A 13185-nucleotide genomic window follows, 5' to 3' on the forward strand; every position below is an offset into this window, starting at 1 on the left:
TGCGGGTACTGCGTGACATTTATATCTGCGTCGAAGACGGCTATTGCCGCTTTTACAGTCCCTCCTCCTGCATCAGCGCTCTGGAAGATCCTTACGCCTTGGTATCCTCGCATTCTCCTCTCTCGACCGACATAGGGCTCCTGAAGCAGAGCCACGGCACACCCGCGTTTGCTAGCCTCTATGAGGAGCTCACCTGTGGCCAGCTTGCTTCGCTGCAGGTTTGCCTGCAGCACTTTATATCCATTGGGAGCAGCAGAGATCACCTTAGCAATACGCCACCGAGGCCCGTGCCAATGCATCCCACTTTAGGCGGACTGGGCATTCTCCACTGAAGACGCTATGGTCCGTCTTTGTGTGTTTTGCCAAGTGGCAGTTACGGCATGTGACTGTTTTGCCCTCTGCATGGGCAGGGCAGTCCGCTTTCATGTGTGGTCCGCCACAGTGGTTGCACAAATCTACCGATTCCATGCAGTTTTTGCGTCCATGGCCGTAGGACAGACATCTGCTACATTGGACTAGCGGAGACTGGTCCGTCACTCTAACGTGCTGCAGGTCAATATAAAGCCTGCCGGCCGCCGTCAGCCGTTCCCACATCTTTGGTGAGACCTGAAGGATGACGTGGTTCTCGAGTGGGTTTCGCGCCCTCCTTCGGTATTTGATGACCACGGCCGATTCCTCGGGCGATAAACCCTCCAGCAGTCGCGCATTTTGGGTCTTTAGAGCAGCCTTTATATCCTCGTCTGTATTATAGGCCAGAAGGTCACGGACAATTACGAGCGGATTTCGGTGTCGTGCGCTTTCCACTCGCAACTGTCCGTCGGCTCTGAGTTGCGCTGCAGTCCTCTCCAGCTCTTCCTTGCTGCTGCAACTCAGGACTACCCGCTGGTCCTTGACTTTTCGGACCCGGTCTAATTTAAAGCCGCTCTTTTTCGCGTCCAGCGCCTGGCGGATTCGGCCCACTACGTCACCACTGGTATGCGATGTGTCACCGGAGGACACGATCACCGAGTGTTTTATATTCGCGATCCTTCTTTTGGGCTTCGACAGGACCTCTGCATACGAAGGCACTTCTGCTCTCAAGTCGGAGACCCGTCTTCCGATCTCCTGGGTTGTGGATTTGAGCTCCTGCATCTCTGCGAGAAGCTCCTGCCTACCGAGTCCCTCGACGACAGGCGCCGTAGCTGTGCTCCGTTGGTCAATTAATATTTCCCTCAGTTCTCCCATTTGTACGGTGGCTGCTTTTAGCAGCTCACCGTGCTCCGCCATTTTAGTGAGGAGGTCGTCTTCCGTGCCGATCATTTTGGGAGCAGCAGTTTCTAAGTTCACAATCCCTCCGCCCTCAGAGAGACTTTGGTGTTCTGACTCCTTCACTATCTGGTAGAGGCGCTCGATGGCCGATGCCACCTGGGTCCTGATCTCCGTTTTTAGGTTTCTTGCAAGGCCCAGTTGACGTTTGGCTTGTTTTAGCCAGTGTCGCGCCTCCACCGTGCGGTTCTCGAAGATTCGAGTAGGCGTAGGGGACTTCGGCGAGGGTGCGAGCTCAGGAGACTCGTAGTCTCGAGCTTCCGAGCTCTGTAGCATGCCTGTCGGAACCACACTGCGCTGTATTTTCGCAGGTGTAGTGGTGGTCTCGTAGACCAGCTTTCGGGTGGCGTGTTTGGAAGTCGCCAACGTTGCAGGACTGTGAAACATGTTGGAGAAATAGGGATTCTAATTTCAAAGAAATAGGAGCACCCGGTTTATAATAAATTGAACTGTATCCCTGTAAAAGGGGGATACAGGTGTCAATATTTTTTCCCTGTAAAGAGGGGACTGTCTACTTATACTAAGAATAGATAATAAGGATAACTCCCTGTAAAGGGGGTAAACGTCAATAAATAAATAAATAAAAAGTTCAATTCCCAGATCCAGATCTGGTGTCAGGAAGTATGCAGGTCTAAGTCTGTCGAAAATATTCAGTATTGCGTCGAGACAATAAACTTTCACGCACTCACTTTTACTAAACAAATCAAATATCACTTAAAATTAATAATCACTAATAATAACCAAATAAAACATGAAAACAATCCAGGTCTGGTGTCAGGACGCCTGCAGGACTCTAAGGTTGTCAAAATGTTAAAATGTTTAGTATTGCATCGAGACAGGCCAGGCCAGGCCAGGCCAGGCCAGGCCAGGCCAGGCCAGGCCAGGCCAGGCCAGGCCAGGCCAGGCCAGGCCAGGCCAGGCCAGGCCAGGCCAGGCCAGGCCAGGCCAGGCCAGGCCAGGCCAGGCCAGGCCAGGCCAGGCCAGGCCAGGCCAGGCCAGGCCAGGCCAGGCCAGGCCAGGCCAGGCCAGGCCAGGCCAGGCCAGGCCAGGCCAGGCCAGGCCAGGCCAGGCCAGGCCAGGCCAGGCCAGGCCAGGCCAGGCCAGGCCAGGCCAGGCCAGGCCAGGCCAGGCCAGGCCAGGCCAGGCCAGGCCAGGCCAGGCCAGGCCAGGCCAGGCCAGGCCAGGCCAGGCCAGGCCAGGCCAGGCCAGGCCAGGCCAGGCCAGGCCAGGCCAGGCCAGGCCAGGCCAGGCCAGGCCAGGCCAGGCCAGGCCAGGCCAGGCCAGGCCAGGCCAGGCCAGGCCAGGCCAGGCCAGGCCAGGCCAGGCCAGGCCAGGCCAGGCCAGGCCAGGCCAGGCCAGGCCAGGCCAGGCCAGGCCAGGCCAGGCCAGGCCAGGCCAGGCCAGGCCAGGCCAGGCCAGGCCAGGCCAGGCCAGGCCAGGCCAGGCCAGGCCAGGCCAGGCCAGGCCAGGCCAGGCCAGGCCAGGCCAGGCCAGGCCAGGCCAGGCCAGGCCAGGCCAGGCCAGGCCAGGCCAGGCCAGGCCAGGCCAGGCCAGGCCAGGCCAGGCCAGGCCAGGCCAGGCCAGGCCAGGCCAGGCCAGGCCAGGCCAGGCCAGGCCAGGCCAGGCCAGGCCAGGCCAGGCCAGGCCAGGCCAGGCCAGGCCAGGCCAGGCCAGGCCAGGCCAGGCCAGGCCAGGCCAGGCCAGGCCAGGCCAGGCCAGGCCAGGCCAGGCCAGGCCAGGCCAGGCCAGGCCAGGCCAGGCCAGGCCAGGCCAGGCCAGGCCAGGCCAGGCCAGGCCAGGCCAGGCCAGGCCAGGCCAGGCCAGGCCAGGCCAGGCCAGGCCAGGCCAGGCCAGGCCAGGCCAGGCCAGGCCAGGCCAGGCCAGGCCAGGCCAGGCCAGGCCAGGCCAGGCCAGGCCAGGCCAGGCCAGGCCAGGCCAGGCCAGGCCAGGCCAGGCCAGGCCAGGCCAGGCCAGGCCAGGCCAGGCCAGGCCAGGCCAGGCCAGGCCAGGCCAGGCCAGGCCAGGCCAGGCCAGGCCAGGCCAGGCCAGGCCAGGCCAGGCCAGGCCAGGCCAGGCCAGGCCAGGCCAGGCCAGGCCAGGCCAGGCCAGGCCAGGCCAGGCCAGGCCAGGCCAGGCCAGGCCAGGCCAGGCCAGGCCAGGCCAGGCCAGGCCAGGCCAGGCCAGGCCAGGCCAGGCCAGGCCAGGCCAGGCCAGGCCAGGCCAGGCCAGGCCAGGCCAGGCCAGGCCAGGCCAGGCCAGGCCAGGCCAGGCCAGGCCAGGCCAGGCCAGGCCAGGCCAGGCCAGGCCAGGCCAGGCCAGGCCAGGCCAGGCCAGGCCAGGCCAGGCCAGGCCAGGCCAGGCCAGGCCAGGCCAGGCCAGGCCAGGCCAGGCCAGGCCAGGCCAGGCCAGGCCAGGCCAGGCCAGGCCAGGCCAGGCCAGGCCAGGCCAGGCCAGGCCAGGCCAGGCCAGGCCAGGCCAGGCCAGGCCAGGCCAGGCCAGGCCAGGCCAGGCCAGGCCAGGCCAGGCCAGGCCAGGCCAGGCCAGGCCAGGCCAGGCCAGGCCAGGCCAGGCCAGGCCAGGCCAGGCCAGGCCAGGCCAGGCCAGGCCAGGCCAGGCCAGGCCAGGCCAGGCCAGGCCAGGCCAGGCCAGGCCAGGCCAGGCCAGGCCAGGCCAGGCCAGGCCAGGCCAGGCCAGGCCAGGCCAGGCCAGGCCAGGCCAGGCCAGGCCAGGCCAGGCCAGGCCAGGCCAGGCCAGGCCAGGCCAGGCCAGGCCAGGCCAGGCCAGGCCAGGCCAGGCCAGGCCAGGCCAGGCCAGGCCAGGCCAGGCCAGGCCAGGCCAGGCCAGGCCAGGCCAGGCCAGGCCAGGCCAGGCCAGGCCAGGCCAGGCCAGGCCAGGCCAGGCCAGGCCAGGCCAGGCCAGGCCAGGCCAGGCCAGGCCAGGCCAGGCCAGGCCAGGCCAGGCCAGGCCAGGCCAGGCCAGGCCAGGCCAGGCCAGGCCAGGCCAGGCCAGGCCAGGCCAGGCCAGGCCAGGCCAGGCCAGGCCAGGCCAGGCCAGGCCAGGCCAGGCCAGGCCAGGCCAGGCCAGGCCAGGCCAGGCCAGGCCAGGCCAGGCCAGGCCAGGCCAGGCCAGGCCAGGCCAGGCCAGGCCAGGCCAGGCCAGGCCAGGCCAGGCCAGGCCAGGCCAGGCCAGGCCAGGCCAGGCCAGGCCAGGCCAGGCCAGGCCAGGCCAGGCCAGGCCAGGCCAGGCCAGGCCAGGCCAGGCCAGGCCAGGCCAGGCCAGGCCAGGCCAGGCCAGGCCAGGCCAGGCCAGGCCAGGCCAGGCCAGGCCAGGCCAGGCCAGGCCAGGCCAGGCCAGGCCAGGCCAGGCCAGGCCAGGCCAGGCCAGGCCAGGCCAGGCCAGGCCAGGCCAGGCCAGGCCAGGCCAGGCCAGGCCAGGCCAGGCCAGGCCAGGCCAGGCCAGGCCAGGCCAGGCCAGGCCAGGCCAGGCCAGGCCAGGCCAGGCCAGGCCAGGCCAGGCCAGGCCAGGCCAGGCCAGGCCAGGCCAGGCCAGGCCAGGCCAGGCCAGGCCAGGCCAGGCCAGGCCAGGCCAGGCCAGGCCAGGCCAGGCCAGGCCAGGCCAGGCCAGGCCAGGCCAGGCCAGGCCAGGCCAGGCCAGGCCAGGCCAGGCCAGGCCAGGCCAGGCCAGGCCAGGCCAGGCCAGGCCAGGCCAGGCCAGGCCAGGCCAGGCCAGGCCAGGCCAGGCCAGGCCAGGCCAGGCCAGGCCAGGCCAGGCCAGGCCAGGCCAGGCCAGGCCAGGCCAGGCCAGGCCAGGCCAGGCCAGGCCAGGCCAGGCCAGGCCAGGCCAGGCCAGGCCAGGCCAGGCCAGGCCAGGCCAGGCCAGGCCAGGCCAGGCCAGGCCAGGCCAGGCCAGGCCAGGCCAGGCCAGGCCAGGCCAGGCCAGGCCAGGCCAGGCCAGGCCAGGCCAGGCCAGGCCAGGCCAGGCCAGGCCAGGCCAGGCCAGGCCAGGCCAGGCCAGGCCAGGCCAGGCCAGGCCAGGCCAGGCCAGGCCAGGCCAGGCCAGGCCAGGCCAGGCCAGGCCAGGCCAGGCCAGGCCAGGCCAGGCCAGGCCAGGCCAGGCCAGGCCAGGCCAGGCCAGGCCAGGCCAGGCCAGGCCAGGCCAGGCCAGGCCAGGCCAGGCCAGGCCAGGCCAGGCCAGGCCAGGCCAGGCCAGGCCAGGCCAGGCCAGGCCAGGCCAGGCCAGGCCAGGCCAGGCCAGGCCAGGCCAGGCCAGGCCAGGCCAGGCCAGGCCAGGCCAGGCCAGGCCAGGCCAGGCCAGGCCAGGCCAGGCCAGGCCAGGCCAGGCCAGGCCAGGCCAGGCCAGGCCAGGCCAGGCCAGGCCAGGCCAGGCCAGGCCAGGCCAGGCCAGGCCAGGCCAGGCCAGGCCAGGCCAGGCCAGGCCAGGCCAGGCCAGGCCAGGCCAGGCCAGGCCAGGCCAGGCCAGGCCAGGCCAGGCCAGGCCAGGCCAGGCCAGGCCAGGCCAGGCCAGGCCAGGCCAGGCCAGGCCAGGCCAGGCCAGGCCAGGCCAGGCCAGGCCAGGCCAGGCCAGGCCAGGCCAGGCCAGGCCAGGCCAGGCCAGGCCAGGCCAGGCCAGGCCAGGCCAGGCCAGGCCAGGCCAGGCCAGGCCAGGCCAGGCCAGGCCAGGCCAGGCCAGGCCAGGCCAGGCCAGGCCAGGCCAGGCCAGGCCAGGCCAGGCCAGGCCAGGCCAGGCCAGGCCAGGCCAGGCCAGGCCAGGCCAGGCCAGGCCAGGCCAGGCCAGGCCAGGCCAGGCCAGGCCAGGCCAGGCCAGGCCAGGCCAGGCATTATGATTCACAAAATACAAATACAATGCACTTGACGACAATGATTCATGGTGATCCCAAGAACCACTAAATAACCACAATTAACGCCTTCGGATTAGACAAGTTTTAAAAATACATAATTTTTGAATGTTTTTAGATATCAACTGCATAATATTACCATAAATTCTTACATTGGCAATATTATGAAATTTTATATCGAAAGTAAATTAAATAAAAAAGTGTATAAACTATATATTTAACATTTTATTGACAAATTATAACATATCGAATTAATAAAATTGATTTTGATGTCGATGTAAGTATTAGGTAGTGCATTTACGATATGGTATTATGACACAATGTCTGCGATGCGTCTAGTTTTTTTTTATTGTCTGTCTGTTTTATTCAGTCTGCATTTAAATGATGGAATTAAAATTCTAACTTTATAGAAGGGCATTGACGTGTGAAGAACATTGCGAAGCGTGGTCGCTGCACTTCCCAAATAACAAACGCACATCGGAAGCACGTCCCCAAATTGCATTTGAATGGTGAAGTAATGAATAAAAACATTATTGTTCCCGTGTGGCTAAATCACGCGCGGGTTCACTCACACCTCTTCCTTCCTGGGGCACCTCCATACAAGGTGGAAGACGTTATACATGCAACTATATTTGGTTAGCTACGTGACAGACCATCGGCACAGACATAATTAATTCGGAACATCGCCAAATTCGTCAACATCCGTCCAGGACGCGAATCCGTGCTGAATTATTAAAGGTATAGAGTCTATTTTTCCGAGGTGAGAATCAACTAATTGTCTAAGCGTAACAGTCTTTTGCAAGGCCTCCACCTACGTGGTGTCTGCCCACATCCAATTGCCCTGGACACGGAGTACGGACACAAATTGGCCCCAATTTCTGGTCGTAACCACGACTCAATAGAATTGTTCTAGTAAATATTATCTTCAATTATTTTGTACACAATATGTGATAACAACAATTGTGCGGTGCATCGGTTAATTTACGAAAGAACCAAATAAGTAAAAGTAATAAAAGTATCCATAGAATGGAAGAAAGTGGAGTTGGCTCACCATGTTGCCTCACCATGATAATGCTTATCAATATACCCTGAAAGTGTGTCATACAGTCCAGAATGTGTGTTATCTGGACTCAGTAGCAGGTTGAAAAAAAACCTGATACAAAAAACGTCGTACAATGTTAACTTATCTAGGTATGCGACAGTGGGCTCCGGCGCGCCTACACTTGAGTCAGATTTGTAGAAATTGAAATAGCTAAATAGGCGACGTCAATAATATGTACTAATAGATTAGGCAAACATTACATACCTATGATAACTTTACATTTCATGAAAGAGTAACATTTAAATAGAATTTCTTATCTGCACATAATGTTAACACATTTTACACAGATTTCACATTGATCAAAACAACCAGTATTTTGTCTTTTATGTTAACAAGCGCGGTTGTTGACAGTGAAGCGTCGGGTTGAATGACAGTTCTTAGTACCGTGTGTAATGGTTTAATTACCACTGGACTAATATCTAACAACTAGGTAAAAGTGAAGTCACCTTTAACCTTCAACTAATAACCGTGTGCCGGAACGCGGATCCAAGCGAGACACAATCTGTTTTATATTGTTATCTTTCCTCTTTTCTTCTTTTAAAGAAGAAATTTTTGTGTTATATACGGCATACGAGAAGTTAAGAGGTACAACAAGTACAACATTACAAATTCCACGTGGTGTCCAACAACCTCATTTTGCTACAAGCACACCAGTTACAAGAGATACAAACCATTGCCGGTACAAACTCCCAACACAAACATATTTGGTTAACAAATGATCAAGATTCGTTCCACCTTCATCTATAGGCCGTGACTAAACACTAATTACAGCAGGAGCGTTACTGTCGGCAAGTAGCAGGTGCAGCACTACAAGTCGATAACATGGCCTAGATTCAACGATAACTGATAGCATACGGGCCTAGCCAACTACCTAGTTACATTGTGAAGGCCAGTGAATTAGAAGGGAAAGCCAATTAATGGCTGCGGTGCAAACACGTACAATATTAATAGAAATTATTATACGTGTAGAGCAACAAATAAAGCATTGAATCGGAATGAAAAAGCATCGCATGATTCATTTGAACAGAAGTATAAAAGGCTGCTTGGTGTTCTGACAGCTCGAAGAATAACTGCTGGCACACAAGTTTTTAATCCTTCGACATAAAAGGCACGTGCTTTGTAAACATGTTAACATCGTTTAGTAAATTAGCTATATATTTAAAAGAAAAAGTGCCAACGAATGAATAAAAACCTTAATCCATGATGGAAGTGAAGGAAAAAACCGCATCGCACGTTTCCTATGAATAATGTTCAAGTGTTTACGTCATTGTGAGAACATTGTGTAATAAGTAATTCCAACAGTCATACCTACTTACTTCTTGAAATAGGTAAATAAATGGAAACGTTTATAGTTTAGTCAAATGCGAATAACCCAGAAATGGTTGGCTACAAACGTGTTTCTAGTGGAACAATAAATGGGTTATATATCTTATTTCATAGAAAGCGACTGTTTTGCAAGTGCAACAGGCCCTGGCTTGGGAACGCTGCTGTATCTTGGGAGAATTCTAGGCTCGTAGCGCATATAAGCAAGTACTTGCGTCTAGTACCTAGTAGAGTCAGGTCAATAACGGGATCCAACGCAGCGAGCGCATCGTAAGCAGTTCTAATGCATCTGCGCCCGCGCCGCTGCGCTTTCACAACCAGAGACAAGTTCCTTAACCTTAGAAACTTTATCAGCTAATAGGGCCACAAACAACGCAGTTGTATTGAAAATTTATCGTACAGTAGCGGTGTTGTACTTTCATAATGCACCGGTTATCGGCTCTTTCTACTTTATCGGGTGACCCGGCCAACAATTGTTTTACTATACTATGCCAGACGCACTAAATGCCATTAAATATTCTAAGAAGGTTGACTCGTTAATGTTGTTTTAATATATTGCCGTTAATAGATGATGTTTAGTAATGTAGACAGCAAGAGTGTAAAGAGATAGGTTCCAGGATCTCAAGATGAATTGCGAATTGATTTGACGGATGACATCAATTAGCAACTATTCGCTTTTTCAAGCCTCTCACATAGTAGGTATGTGGTTTACAATTTAATTTGCATTTCAACGCGTGTCATACTTAGGTAATTTTGCGAGCCCAACAAATGACTTCATAGAATAAAATATCGGAGATTTCCTTAAACTAAATACAAGTTACGACTTGTGCAGAGAATCGGTGCCGACGACCGTGCTCACACAACTATATCCGTGAAGTTCAGTCGATTTGTTCTCAGTAGCGGCACCTGACGCAAGAACATTGGAAAACGGAAAATTAGTTGTGAACCCAAATGCGGTGCGTTGAACTGCACGCAATTGTCTGCCCTAGCCAATGAAATGACTCAGATATTGTAGAGAAGCACCCACCCACGTGTACTGTTCAAATCGTATGTGGGATACATGATACAACATATTAATAAATAGGACCCTGCATTCATAATGCATTATGTTGTAACCATAAAATTACAGAGCCAATCATGCCTAGATAGTTATTTAGTCCACTGAATCGTGCACACGATGCAAATAATGAGTTTAAATACAAATGAATTGATAATTCATGGCATTTTATATTCAGTAAAATAAAGATTCGTGAGTGCATTGAACCAAAAACGTGGTTCATTACTTAACACATAGCTGGGATCGTGAGCGATTCTGCTTTTTGCATGCAAAATATTTTTTGTTCAATTTTTACCTAATACCAATAGAATATGATGACGTTTTTGCTAAGCATTTCATTACTAACAACGATTATAATGATCTCGAAAAATCAATATTTTTAGCAGGCAAAAAATACACGACCGCATTGGCAGGAATTAAATTCATCTTCTTATAATCTAGACATGTTCGAGCTCAAACATGTCAAACATCATCAGACTATAGCTTTGGATGATGATGTCAGACAAACAAATCTTGAAGACGTCAATTGATCACCAGGCATTGTACCACCGGCCTAAATTCAACACTTTGACAACTGATTTATGCTCCAACTCAGGTGTCAAGAATGGAGACAATACAAAAAACTGTAGCAATTACATACATAGAAACAACAATGCATGCTAATGTCTAGGACATTAATCATCCAGTTCTAAGCTTTAAATAATGCCAAGTGACAATGTTAGAAAATAGATGGACATCCAACTGGATCTAATACAATTGCCTAGGTACGGACGTGCCTGGAATCTCGCAATAATAATACAACAACAGCAGCGAATAAAAAGCAGAAAAAAAGACTGCTGACAATATTTGTACAGAGCATCATTAGTTATTAGTTGCCATGTGTCATTGGAAACCACGGCCGATTATCCAGTCATCACACCTCAAATTTAATGTTGCCCACTTATAAGAGCTTCTGTTCAATAAGTTTTTTGTAGCACGGTGTATAATTTCTTGGCGCAATGTAAGCACGACTGGTAGCAGGCACCTCAATGAGGCCATAACTATTGGCATAAGTGGGCAAACAAAGTAACAAGCAGTGTTTACTTTTGTTACTGCTCACAGACGGTGGAATAGCGAGGGATTTAGAATGTCGTCAGGAACCGAGCCTTCATTTGAGTACCGCTAAACTAAACACGGTGCACATTCATGCACTCACTGTTTCTGTGTCTGTGTATGTATGTGGCTCGTTAGTGAAATTGTCGTCGGTTACAAAACGTGCTGTTACAGAAGTTGGCTGTATGCACGCTTCAGTGCTTTTCCTAAGCGGCTTCATTTCTCCAACCTACTTTCAAATTGTAAGTACTTGTTAGGTGTCAGAAACCTCCTAATGAACAGTTACTCAGTTGACGCCGTTGAACAATCCAAAACTATTATGAAAACCTAGTATAATTATTATAACATTTAATATGTCTGTTGCTATGCCAAACGTCATCACAAAAATCATTAGATCACTAAACGACTATAGTCGATTATTTATTGAGTAAAATCCTAATATGAGCAATTATCTTGCATAAATTAAGAATACATTGACAGAAGAAATCAAAACATGCATCAATCAACATTTTATTGAATCATCGTCTAAAAACTTGCATCTAATTCCGTGATAGGGTTAGGCACCGCCGAGCAAGTCTATAAAAATATTGGCCCAAAAAAACTCGACTAAATCCTCGTATTGATGACGTGAATGATGAATGTTGAACAATGTGTATGTGTCGTCTTAGTAGATAGTTAGATACCTAAAGCAGCACCACAGCTGATGTCTGACAGCGGGGTGGGCACTCAACATGTCTAGACTTGTCCGAGTGTACAAAAAGGATATTTTTAATATTGTCGTCAATACATGAAATCAGAGAACATCTATTCAACGAGAAGTGCAAACAGATGATATCATTTGGCACGAAATCAATAAAAGAGATGCACGATCGCAGATCGCACTGACGACAAGTTATTTATTGATACAGAGGAAATAAAATTTGTATTTGGGAAAATAAAAAACCATTTAACAAATGTCCATTTAGTCCTTCCTATACGTGATTCCAACGCAAAATATTGGACAGTTTGGCAACTTTGTCGCCATAATATTGTCCTTAACATGTAAAGGTAAAAATAAAAGGCAAGTTGACTCAGCTGATCGGTACAATGAACTTCTGAGAACAACTAATACGATTGGAATACTGAAAGTCCAACTATGGCGTACGACCACGAATTCTGAATCACAGTCAGCTGATACGCATTTGTAGCAAGAAAAATATGTGGAGTATTTTTGTGTCCAAATATAAATTTATAACCAAATCAAAACAACGATTGTAGTAAAATCGCGACAGATTGCGAAATTTATGCAACAAAACAAATATTAAATAATAGCAAATTGTGATGATATCATCGATTCAGCTGATCGTAAGTTGAAGGCTGGTCAATACTAATTTATTGATATAGGTGCACAGAATGTTGCGCATGTCATGCACCTTGCTTGTCTAAAATGTCAATCTCCTATTAAAGCGGACATAAAAATAAAGTCCGCAGTCACAATATTAGAAAAAGATCGAATTATTATGCCGACTTACCTACACGACAATGCAATAAAAATGACATTTCATTAGTCTGAATTCGTCCATAAATCATTACTAAACATTAAAGATAAGCTAAAAGCATAGCAATATCCAAACACGAAATGATGAATCAAGATTTATATAGGTGTACATCTCAATGCAGGCGACAAAGATTTACGATAAAATAAATATGGATCTGTAATGTTACTTGATGTGGCCGAAAGTGTTAATTCGTTGGTTAAAAATTTGCAAATATGCATTCGCCCACCCAAAAGTGACGGGCTCGTGTAAAGTTTACACAGGTGCAAGAATGATCTTCATCACGTCATGTGCAATTATTTGCTATCAACTTTTTTGGATCTGGCGCTTGATTAAAGCTGTGCGAAAACTTTTAGTGGAATTTGATTATCTCGATTAGATTTTAACATTTCTTAGACGGCACCTCCTTTTGAAGAAAGGACATATTTTCTGAATGACAGTAAGCCTTTTATACCTATTGGTACATGTAACAATGAAGTGTTTAGCATACTGCTGGCCAGGGAATTTGAATAATCCGTATAAAATTTTCTTGTGTGATTCATCACTCTGTTTAGGAACCTAAAACTTTGGTGGAAGACGACAGGGACTAATTAGAGAGGTTAACATTTTTTAAATAAGTTACACGAACTTGCTGGAGTCACTCAGGATAATCAAGATAAGAGTGCAATGATTAATTAGTATAATTAGGCAAATAGCAAGAAAGTCGATAATGCTAAAAATATAATCCAACTTTAAGAGCTGATACGCAATTTCATGCACATAGCAATGGCTTTAAGATAAGGAGTCGTTATCAAAAGTCAAGCAATTTGTTGCCGATGTTAGTGGGACAATATAAGTTTTATTAGGAGGTGCATACATGTGCGATTTCCGCCGTGCGATATTATTTTAAGCTTATATTATTTCCTGGGTAAATACA

At 52.2% G+C, this 13185-nt stretch overlaps 1 protein-coding gene across 1 annotated transcript in view; it reads right to left on the reverse strand.

Moving 5' to 3' along the window:
* Positions 1-12645: 12645 nt before the first annotated feature.
* LOC118263056 (seminal metalloprotease 1-like) overlaps positions 12646-13185 on the reverse strand; it is a 418985-nt gene continuing 418445 nt past the window's right edge. The window contains exon 7 of the mRNA XM_050697572.1: positions 12646-12655. The gene's annotated coding sequence lies outside the window, so the exon portion shown is untranslated. The remainder of the gene's footprint in view (positions 12656-13185) is intronic.

The sequence above is a fragment of the Spodoptera frugiperda genome, chromosome 12 (assembly GCF_023101765.2).
Source record: "Spodoptera frugiperda isolate SF20-4 chromosome 12, AGI-APGP_CSIRO_Sfru_2.0, whole genome shotgun sequence".
NCBI classification, from domain to species: domain Eukaryota; kingdom Metazoa; phylum Arthropoda; class Insecta; order Lepidoptera; family Noctuidae; genus Spodoptera; species Spodoptera frugiperda.